Raw genomic sequence first — 11,636 nt, 5'->3', positions numbered from 1 at the left:
TCTCCAGCCACCCCCCCAGCCCCTAGTATGACCAGCTCCCTACACACCCCTCTGCTCCCTATCCCGCAATGTGACCGGTTCTCCAGCCCCCCCAGCCCCTAGTATGACCAACTCCCCACCCCCCTGCTCCGCTCCCTACCCCGCAATGTGACCGGTTCTCCAGCCCCCAGAGTGACCGGTTCTCCAGGTACCTTCCGCCCTCAGCCCCCAGCGTGACCGGCTCCTCAGCCCCCACGCCCCTACCCGCGGGACTGCCCCAGGCGGCCGGTTCCTCAGGCCCCAGCTCCCTCCATTCCGCCGGCTGCCCGGACTCCGGCCCCGCCGAGTGCCGAGGTTCCCGCGCGCTGCCGCCACTCGCCCCAGCAGGCCGCCGAGGCTCCGTCGGCGGGTACCCCGGGCGGTTCCCAGGGCTCCGGCGCCTGGGCGGCCGCGGGTCCTCCCGGCGGTTTCCCAGCCTGCACCGCGGCGCGGCGGCGCTCTGGCCGGCCTGTCGCTGTCACCGCCAGGAGGAGGCCGACGCTGCTGCGCTCCTCGAGCCGCCGAGCAGGAAGGACCCTTCGCCGCCGCCGAACTTTCCCTCAGGACCCATCATGCCCGGGGCCGCGGCCCGGGGACTCTGAGCGCCGCGCCCGCCTTCCCCTCGCAGCGCCGCGGCCGGTAAGCCCCGGAGCGCGGGGGAGCTGGGTCGGCCCGGCCGCTCACGCACAGGGAGGAGGGAGGGAGAGAAGCTGGGCCTCGCCGCTCCCTGTGCGCGGCGCTGCGGGCCAAGCGGCCCGGAGCCTCTGCGGAACCGCGAGCGGGGCGGAGGAGGCCGGAGCCCCCGCGGGGCTGGCGAGGCCGGAGCCTGAGGAGGCGGGGGGGGGCGAGGAAGCTTCCACCCCCCCTTTGTTGCTGTGGAGGGTGAATGTGAGGGGAGCTTCCTTCCGCTCCCCCCCTTGATGCGGGCTGCGCTCGGGGCTTTCCCTGCCGGAGTCTGAGTTCGGGGCAGGAGGCGGAGTGAGAGCTGCTGCTCCGCCGCGAGCGGGGCTCGCACTTGGGGGACTGACAGACAAAGACGGAGGCGTGAGATTCGGGGATAGGGAGACAGACAGACCTGGAGACACCCCCACCCCCCACTTTCTATTGTTCTCGGGAAGGGGAGCTGCTGATTTGGGGATTTAATCCTCAGAAATGCCCCCCCCCCTTCCCTATAGGCAGCTTTGCGAGTGGTCTCTCTAGTGTCAGGAGCTGCTAACAAGTGCCTGCTTCGAAGTCCTCAGACAAGAGAGAGAAAAAAGGGGTGGGGGAGTTGTGACGGGTATTTAATTGAGATTTAAACTCGCCCCCCCATACCCTTGTCAAACCTTAGTCTGCATTAGCACAATAGTGAGTCTTTTTCTTTAATGGTGCATAGACATGGGCTAGACATCAATGTTGCAAATATAATGCCTCTTTAGCTAATATAATGCATGTTTAGCTAACCTTTCCCATTTTCATAAACCTTTTTGAATTCTGTGGTTGACAGGTGCTGTATAATGATGTAAAGTATTATTGTACATAGAATCCAGTGAGCAAACTTTTAACTTTGTTTCTCAACCCCACCTGGAATACGGCTATGGATCATAAAATAGATGTATGTGATTCTGAAAAGCTAGAAGTTTAGGATGAGACAGAGAGATGGTGGTTTCACCTGAACACGTTGAAAAAAAGATTATTGGAAAGGCAAACTGCATAAAATGAAAACTTTATTAAAATGAAGGGAATCTTTATTGTTTTGTTTTTAATATGCTAGATTAAGGACGAGCCAAAGTACAAACTTTAACATTACTTTTCAGTCACCAGGAATATGTACCTGGAACTTAAGCTCTCTGAACACAGTGGATCATCCATGTTCAGATCTACTCCTTTGCTTGTGGGGAACACTGTCCCTACACTTTCCCTCCCTAGGTTTGGAGATCCTTGCCTGAGGAGGTTAAAGAGGTTGAGGAATGGTATCATCCTATCCCACTTCCTGAAGGGAGTCATGTTATACAAGAGGTCAGACTAGAAGATATAATGGGCCCTTCTAGCCTTAAAATGCTTGAATTTACAAAAAAAAAAGTTTGTGCCCCTACAGGCTGCATTAACTTTTCTATATTCTCTATCCTGTGGTACTCGTGCATGCTTCCAGGGACAGCTGTCATTGAGGGAAGCCTGGACAGTGCCGGGGGGCCCACAGCCTATCAGACATAGTCTTTCTGTGTATCTAGTGGAATTTGACTGCTCTGGTTTGGAATCCTGTTGGTTTCACAGCAGGGACAAATGCTGATCTCCCAGGAATGGTTAGAGGAAAACTCTGCAAAATCAGCTTTACTAAGTCAGTCCTCCCTATCATAAAAATCCCTATCATGGGTTTTTATCACAAAGGATTGCAGAATATTTATGTATTAAAACAAACAAGAAACAGGGACTGTTTAATTATAATAATTGTATTTTTAACTGATTTTCTAAAAGTGTTTTCTTCATAGTTGTGTCTTAGCATAGGTAAAAATTCTAAAAAAAAAAAGTTATTTTGCCAATATAATTTAAAAACAAAATAAAGAGACTAGCCTCCTGTATTTGGCTATACAGTGTAACATTTACATTTTCTGCCCTCACCCCCTCAGGCAAAAGCCTGGGATAACTAGTGTATAGGTAATATATATTTCTGGCATAGTTCTTGATTGCTTTATTGTCTTGTATTTAATTTTTACCCTATTCTATATTTAAGTCCAGATCCTGCAAACATTTATAAATAAATTAATTTTAATGGAAAGTCTCTAATATAACAGATAATGATGTTGTCAATTTATAAGTATCTAAATATTAGCACTTTATTCTGGGGGAAAATGGCATTCTAAATCTATTGAAGTTGAAAACTGTTGCTTCTAATTTGTGAACTTCTGTGACAACAACATTAGTGGTGTTTTAAGACACCATTATGGACATGCTTTATCCCAGTGAAATATTATGAACTCAAATATAAAAGAACTGAGCTTATATTCCTGACAGCTCATGGACAGGACTGTGCACCGCAAATTTGGTGATGTAAATTTGGAAATGGTGGAACTAAAGTTTTCAGTTGTGAGTTCAGTCAGTTTAGACTAAGTTTCAGAACCCTAAAGGGAGAGTTTGGGGGATGAAAATGTGATCAGTCACCATATTTTAGTGTTTTGGGAAAATCCTGGACAGGACTGACATTTTATCTTCTACTGGAGATTAAGTATGTGTGTGGTGGCAAGGATCTTTGTCGTTTTAGTCCCCTGTGAAGAAGAATATTAAGTGTGCTATTGTTCCATTGTAAATATCTCCAGTGGAAACATTTATATACTTAGGGCACTCAGAAAAGTTAGGGTGAATCGGGTTAAAATGCTTTAACTTAGAGGTATGTCTACACTTCAAGTGCTACAGTAGCACAACTGCAGTGCTGCAGCTATGCTGCTGTAATGTAGACACTTACGATAGTGAGGGAAGTGGTTTTTCCATCTCTATAGTAAATGCCCCCCATTCTGAGGCTTTAGCTACATTCATGGAAGAATTCTTCCATTGACCTAGCTGTATTTACAGTCAGGAGTCTGTATGACCTAACTAGGTCATACAGGGTGTGATATTTTTCACAGCCCTTAGTTATGTAGCTAGGTCAACCTAAGTTTTAGGTGTAGACCAGGACTTATGTACATGAACATCACACCTGTAGTTGATTCACCTTAACTTTCCTGGGGGTTTGTCTATATGGTGTGGCAGTGCTCACCAAAAGGGTGTAAATTGTAGAGTGCTCTAATGTGTTGCATGCCAACTGTCCTGTGTAGACCCTGCTGACACATTGTAAAAAGTTCCTAGTGTGTGTTAATGCAGTGCTGTTTCAAATGAGACTGTCAGTGCATGCTAGGTACCTTTTAGAGCGTGTCAGCAAGGTGTACGAGGCAGTTAGAATGTAATACATTAAAGCATTCTACAGTTTGCACCCTTGTAATGCGCACTGCTGCAGTGTGTCAAGCAGTTTGAGTGTCCCTTTGTAGAAAAGCACTTAGGCTTTGCATGCTTGGAGTAGCTTGCAGGAATGGGCTCCTAATTCCAGTTTGTTAGAAATACTGTCAGATAGATTAGGCTTAATTTAGTTTTGGTTTTAAAAAATGAAACCTTCCCCCTTAATATTAAGAGAAATGTTTTTTGTGAAATTAAAAAGACATAAATAAATTACAAGTTTTCTCTTTGGGTTTAAACATTATCCTGCAGTATTTGCTGGTTAGCATTGTTCACGAGAATCTGAAAGTGAAACTGATTTGTCTATTTGTATTGTTCAAACTGAGTGAAGGGCTAAAATTAAATCAGCAAATTAAATTATTTCAGTTGAAATCATCTAAATTGTTACGTTTTTCATTTGACTAGGCTTTTTAATGAAAGCTGCCTTCTCAAATCGCCACATAGTGATTGGAGAATAGACTAAGGCCCTTAGCATGCAGCCTGACCTGTGTAGGTGGATGCTTATGCTCAAATGAAGTCCCACTGAAGCTACTGAATCTCCGCATGGGTACACTGAAATACAGATAAAGACCCTTGAACAAATAGCGACTTCTCACATACAAATTGCTTGATGTCCCTAAAGAGCAAAAATTTAACTGTTGACAGGACATGGACTGTCAGCAAGGCACAAACCGTTGGTTCCAGCTATTACTTCTGGAGTGGGCACTCTTATTAGAGAGTTTTTCACAAAATTTATCTTCAGTTACACAGATTCCGTCAGTCACTTTATTTTAGTACTTTTCAGTGAAGTTAAAAACACAATCCCATCTGTTTAGCTCATTAGTACTATACATTCTAAACATTAAATTATTTTTAAGGTTTTTTAATCTTCATATCTATATAGCAGTGTTCTTTTATATATTATCAACAATGCTTTAAGCTACAAATGCAATAATTAACATACAGATTGAACATATCTTATTTATAGTACACATTAATATCAAATAACATATACAAAGACTATTACAATAGGATTTGTGATTAAAAATGTTTTCTTGAACAGATTGCATAATGAGATTTTTTTTCATCTGTAGTTAGCAGTTCAAATAATATATCAGAAAAACTTAAAATTATTTTCTCATATTGCTTGGTATGTGTGTTGATTTTTTTTTTTTTAATATTTTTTTAAATGTGCAGAAAGAAGATTTACCTTCCTTTGGAAATGCAGTGAGAAGTATATCATGCAGAGTGATAGATCTACATACACATATATTCCTAATGAAATTTTTAATGTGTTGAAACGATTCTAGTAACCCAGTCTACACAATGTCTGGAATTATCCATTAAAAAAAAATCAGATAGTACTTTTGCTCCAAAATTCCTATTTTTTCCAGCATTTATGGTTATGACAGTGTGAGATTTTTCTTATGTTCAGGAATACAGTATAATTAAGTAGCATTTTTTTACTAGTGATGAAATATATTTAGGTTTAAATATGCCTTCAGGTTTGGAAAAATAATGTGGGAAATAGTTGTTTAACTGTATATGCTGTATGTATTGGTCTGATTTTGGAGCTAGTGTTCTGTACTGCTTTTATTGACAGTTTAGTATTACAGTATCTGCGTCTTGTCACAATTTGTACAGAAAACTTTTAAGACAGTGCTATCTGATTCTTCTTTTATGGCTAGGATGACATTTTTATAAATGCAGAATTAAATAGTCTGATGATAAAATGAAATCTGTGTGGGCAGAAGATCCAACCTGCAAGTAGCAGAAGGATATAATTTGTGAGCAGCCTATCAAGTATAAACTGTCTATATCTCTAGCACTGAAAAATCAAGAAGCATGTAAAATGACTGTAAAACAAAATAATTCCTTGCAATAGCAAGTTATTTTAATAATGCATAAAGTTGTTGTGGTGACTGTATGGATAAACTCTTTAAAGTGGGAGGCTATATCTAATTTTACAACAAAGGACTCCAAATGAAAGCTGCATATACATAGGGTAAAAATATACCCATTCTTAAAAATTGCAAAGATTATCTTTGCTCTTGTAATATTCCACAATGGCTGAATTAACTTTTTACTACCGATGTTTCCCAAAATAGAATATAAAAAAGTCTGTCAAATGGAACAGTTTACAGCAAAAGTAACATCGTGACTGGATAATGTTACATTACTGAAGGAGGTGGAGTGAAGAAGATTGTTAGCTGGCAGATGTGATATAGTTGTACATTCACTAAATATTTAAGAAAGGGAAGACAAACATTTTTACACTATCTGAATTGCTTCTAAATGGCTGTTTTTCAGAAATGTCAAATACATTTATATTTTTGCAAGCAATGAAGTTGCGGGCGAGAGAGTTCTGGTGTGCTCCAAACAAGTATAACTTGTACCTAGCTATCCTCAATTCCCTTGCTGTCTCTGATCTGTTTCTGCCACCAGACATCATAAGTGGGTTACACGTTGGGTGTTCATTTGCCAGTGTACTGTATGATTGTCTGGTCCGACTCTGACCCATCAGTGTTCTGCTTTTGCCAATGTCCCTAGACTGCCTCCTCCTCCTTTTCTTTATCCCAAACTCATGGAGATAACTGGCCTAGGGTTTTGTTCATTGAGTACTGCAAATATTCAAAAGTCATAGGGAAAGAGGTGTTGTTACTAAGCTGCTTGGAGAAAGATTGAGATCTGTAGGTTATGTGGGACAGGCTAGAGCAGCCTTTGTGTGCCATTGTGCAGTCTTATGCAAGTTTCACAATGACAGGATGTTAAAATGTATGGATTTTGCTTACAACATACTCATCCTAGGAAAAACTAATATGGAGTGTCATTGAGGCCAAGAATTTAACAAGTTTCAAAGAGGGACTGAATGTTTATATGAGTAACAAGCTACCCAGATTTCTGATACTCTTTTCGTAAGAGAGAGAGAGAACCTCATAGAATCATATGTTTCAGGATTTAAGACAATGTCTAACCATTAGGTATTAGAATGAAACCTTTACAGGGCACATTATGCACAACTATCTACTGCATCTTTCTGAGAAGTGCCTGGTGCTGGCCACTGTTGGGTCTAGGATATTGGACTAGATGGAGTATTGGTCTGATCCTGCATGGCAGTTCCTTTGGAACAATATGTGCTTGTGGCTGCTGTTAAGAAGGATTGGTTTCATAGATCCTACCAGGGACACTAGTGGACTCAAATAGATTTCAGAGTTCTCCAAGAGAAAGTATCCTACAGCCAGTGGCCCTGTCTGTTGGTGGCCTACTATGATATTCTGATTGTCATCTGCTCTTGATCGTTGTTATGATGGTTCTTAACACAGGTCACCTTGCTATCTTGAGAGCCTGTGACAAGTGAGATGGATGGCAAAAGTCAAGCTCTTAGGTTGCATCATTTTTAGCATTGAGCATTTCTAAAGTCATGTGGTAGGTATAGTGAATGTGAAAAAAAGCAATTTTCTTGTCTACCATTATGTCCATAATATTCCCTGTAAAAGAATTGTTCAAGGTGGTTGGCAGTTTGGTATAGCCTAGCTGACTCATTTTGCAAAGAGAATCTAATGTTTTTTCTTGTTGTGAAGCGATTATTTATTTCATGGACATGATCTATTAGATTCAGAAGTGATGATTAGTCCCCATTGTAATCAAATGCAGCAAAATCTCTGAATGAATTTGGGCCATTACCACTTGCTTGTATTCTAGAAGTGTGTGAGGAGTTTTGGCCTTCAACATGCATGTGATCTCATTCCACTTTGGTAGAATCCACTGTGTGTGTATTGAATCAACTTTTGCTTGAGACTGTTAATATCTTAACAATAGAAGGGTAGGTTGTCACCTTCCATCTAGGAGAAGATGGTGGTTGGGCCTTGCATAAGAAGCCAAGCCTGCCAGTTTTAGTCCTGTGTGAATCTTCACTGGGGCAGCAGATAGGTTGCAGGGGTGCGTGTGTGGTAGGGATGCTGTTGGTGTGTAGAGGCCATGAAGAAGCTAGGTAATTGTTTTGTGGACCTTATGAAAACCTCATGGTTTCTCCTTCTTCCATGCAAACTTCATAATCTCCTGTAACGCCTTTAAAATGGGCTGTCTAAATGACCTTTAATTTTTTTTTTTTTAAATTATGTTAATGCTACAGACCACCTATACCAAATTTGAAGTTGAAAGAACTTTTATGGTTGTTTTGGGGGTAAAGTAAGGCTTATGATGGAAAACAAGTCTGAACCTTACTTACGGTGCAGATGCCACCAACCCATAATCAGTATTGTGGTCAAAAGGTCTTATTTTTAGAATTAAAACTTGGTGTAACAGAGTCCCCTGTGGTTCCCACAGATGGTAGGAGAACCTGACCGCACACAGTTATTTTCATTGGGTGGTTCTAGCAGAGGCCCTGGTTCCTTACTACTTGCAAGGAGGAGTGGAAGGGCTGTCCTTTGTGAGCCTTCTTAAATCTCTCCAGATGGGGGATAGAAAAGTCACAAACCTCAACACATATGAGAGTACCCCCATTCCCAGGACCGCTCAAAAAGTGAGGTGGGGAAAAGTCCACAGTGCTGCCAACAATGCAGCACCTGCATAGTGAGTTTTGAGAAATCTCCCTGGCTGGGCTTCTGAGTCAGGCTTAGTCTGTCTGGCTTACCATGGGAGTTCGCTGCACTCTCAGTAAGGTCAGGGTGAAGGTCTCCTGGTTGGGAGTTCCCTCTGTGACTTTAGGAGTCACTCCTGCAGTCTGCTGCTTAGGGCAATTCCCTCCTCATCCCCATAATAGCTGGCTGCCGTTTCCTCCCTTTTAAATGCCTCCTCCCTGTCATAAAAGATTGACAGGTCCTTGGGGGGGTGGGAGGGGGCTAGCCCGGGCTGCCCCCAGGGCCTGTCTGGGACCTTCCTCATCTGTGTGGTGTCTATGTACACCCCATCAGACTTGGTATTTATATGCAAGTTGATGATTGCTCCAAAGAACTAAATAAATTAAAATGTATTTCTAGCTCAAATCAGTTGACTGACATGAATCTTCAGTGCATTTTATGCAATGTGGTATCATTCAAGGTCTACACTAATTAAACAATTAAACAGTGTTTGCATTCATCATGGGAGAAGCATGCAGGGGGCAGCACTAGGAACTCAAGTCATCTTATGCAGTGGGAATGATGCATTATGGTGCCTGGAAGATCTTTTATATTCAGTCTGGCTGACAGCCAGCATTGAAAATTGGAACCTCTGGCCTTCTGATCAGTTGAGTTTCGAAACAGCATCACCAAACAGCTCAGGGAAGATTGTATTTAGCAGTTTTACAACTTGAAGAGTTTGAGTTTAACCTAAAAGCAAATTATTTAATCTTAAGAGTGTGGTGAGAGTATTTTTTGTCTGCATTGTTGGTCTTGGGGAGGATGGCATTCTTTTGGCCAAGTAGCAAATTTTTTGAATTTAGTTCTTGAATTTAGAATTTGAATATAGTTGTTTAACTGTATGTCCTGTATGTATTCGTCTGATTTTGGAGCTAGTGTTCTGTGACTATAGGTGGAAAGATGTCCCAAAATGCCTTTTTTGCAAGACAATCATAACTATTTCTTTCAGACTCTTTGGATAAATGCCTTTTTTGTGACTCCTAGGTAGCCTTATTATTTTGTTACTTCTTATTTGTAATCTGGTAGTACAGTGTGCTGGACAATGTCCCCATGCTTACTTATACCCAGCAGCACATCATGCACAGGGAAATAGTCTGTGTCCTGAGAGCTTGGAGTCTGAGAAGACAAGCAGCATACAAAGGTAAGGAAAAGGCATATACAGTTTTTATGAATATTATACACGTTACACTACATATTTTTAAATTAAAAAAATGTATATCAGCTATATCTAACTGCCCAGCAACCTAACCCTTATTAGATGGTCAGCTGTTATATGCGTTGTGGAATTAATATCTGGAATTACTGCATTGCCTTCTAGGTAGGCCTTGAACACCATATAGAAGCTATAGCATGTGCCGAATGTGACTGTGGGACATTAGTCAGAGTGCATATATTACACCAGAACATAGGGCTGGTCTACACTATGGGAGGTGGCGGGAAATTGATCTAAGTTACGCAACTTCAGCTACATGAATAACGTAGCTGAAGTCAATGTACTTAGATCTACTTACCGCGGTGTCTTCACTGCAGTGTGTCAACAGGAGACGCTCTCCCGTCGATTCCCCTTGCTCTCCTGTCAATTCCCTTCCCCGTCTCATTGAGGTGGAGTACTGGAGTCAACGCTAGAGTGATCGGCGGTAGATTTATCTCATCTATACTAGACATGATAAATCAACCCCCACTGGATTGATCACTGCCTGTCAATCCGGACAGTAGTGTAGACAAGCCCGTAGTTTCCTGCCTTTTTTGTGATGTTGGTTGTAGTCACCATCTTACATGCATTCTGGCTTGGTGGTGGAGTCCCCTTGGCTGTTAGTTTTAGGAGGTTTCCAAGTCAGTGCAGATGACAGTTCTGCGAGTTCATGGAACCAGTGTCTTTCATCAGTTTGTCCCTGTTAAGTACAGGGAGTACACACACAGATGGAAACATTCTTTGCTTTGTTTTTGGATCAGTTCAAATGCCTGTTCTACTGTATTCTGTCACTTAATTAGTGCATACAGGGATCAGGGTACCAGTGCCACTGAGGTCAAGGCTCAGTTTCAGTGGTCCTTCCCCAGAAAAGTGCCTCTTCCAGAGAACTGTTAGAGAGCTCTCCCCTGAATTGCTATTGAGGCATTTCTTCAGTGGGTTAATGGATTAGTATAACTGTGTTTCCCATTGCCATTCATGAAATGGCTCCAAGACATCCTCTCTTTTTGTATCATCCCTTTGGCTTGATTTAATAAAAGGCTTGAGTAATTAAAAAATCAGGGAGAAGACTGAAGTCCTGGTGAATGCCAGCCCACGTGGAGTCTGTGGTGGAGGCCAATAGGTTTTTCTTTTTCTTAAAGTTCTCTTAGTCTAGACTAGATTGAGGAATTATCTGGCAGAACTAGTTTGCGTTGTTGGTAGTCTGGTGAATACAGTATGCCAGTGACCCATAATGGATTCAGCAGTTGTTTGCTCTAACACTTTTTCCTCATTCTTTAGACAGTAGTTCAATCAGGATAGAAAAGATTGATGCCACAGTCATAAACCAATATCTAAACTGAGCAAGATGTGTATACCCAGTCTGAGTTTCAGACTCCAAGATCAGAATGGTTCTCAGTGGGTTATTCCAGGGGTGGGCAAACTTTTTTTGGCCTGAGGGCCACATCTGGGTGGGGAAATTGCATGCAGGGCCATGAAGGACTGAGGCAGGGGGTTGGGGTGTGGGAGGGAGTGCGGGGTGTGAGAGGGGGTGCGGTGTGCCGGAAGGGGCTCAGGGCAAAGGGTTGGGGCAGGGGAGGAGTGTGGTGTGTACGATGGGGCTCAGGGAAGGGGGTTGGGATGCAAAAGGGGGTGGGGAGTGCGGGGGGGCTCAGGGCAGGGGTGCAGGGAGGAGTGCAGGAGGTGGCTCAGGGCAGGGAGTTGGGGTGCGGGGTGTGGCAGGGGGCTCAGGCAGGGGGTTGGGGTGCAGGAGCGATACGGGGTGCGGCAGGGGACTCAGGGCAGGGGATTGGGGTGCAGGAGGATTGCAGGGTGCAGGTTGGGGTGCAGGCAGGGTGGGGCGGGGGCTCAGGGCAGGAGGTTGAGGT

At 43.2% G+C, this 11,636-nt stretch overlaps 1 protein-coding gene across 1 annotated transcript in view; it reads left to right on the top strand.

The window, feature by feature from the left end:
• Positions 1–483: 483 nt before the first annotated feature.
• ZNF148 (zinc finger protein 148) overlaps positions 484–11,636 on the top strand; it is a 41,251-nt gene continuing 30,098 nt past the window's right edge. The window contains exon 1 of the mRNA XM_084643053.1: positions 484–657. The gene's annotated coding sequence lies outside the window, so the exon portion shown is untranslated. The remainder of the gene's footprint in view (positions 658–11,636) is intronic.

This window comes from Lepidochelys olivacea (genome assembly GCF_965140295.1).
Source record: "Lepidochelys olivacea isolate rLepOli2 genome assembly, chromosome: 11".
Taxonomy (NCBI): Eukaryota; Metazoa; Chordata; order Testudines; family Cheloniidae; genus Lepidochelys; species Lepidochelys olivacea.
The sequence above is the reverse complement of the archived record's forward strand: the minus strand, read 5'-3'. Positions and strand labels throughout refer to the sequence as shown.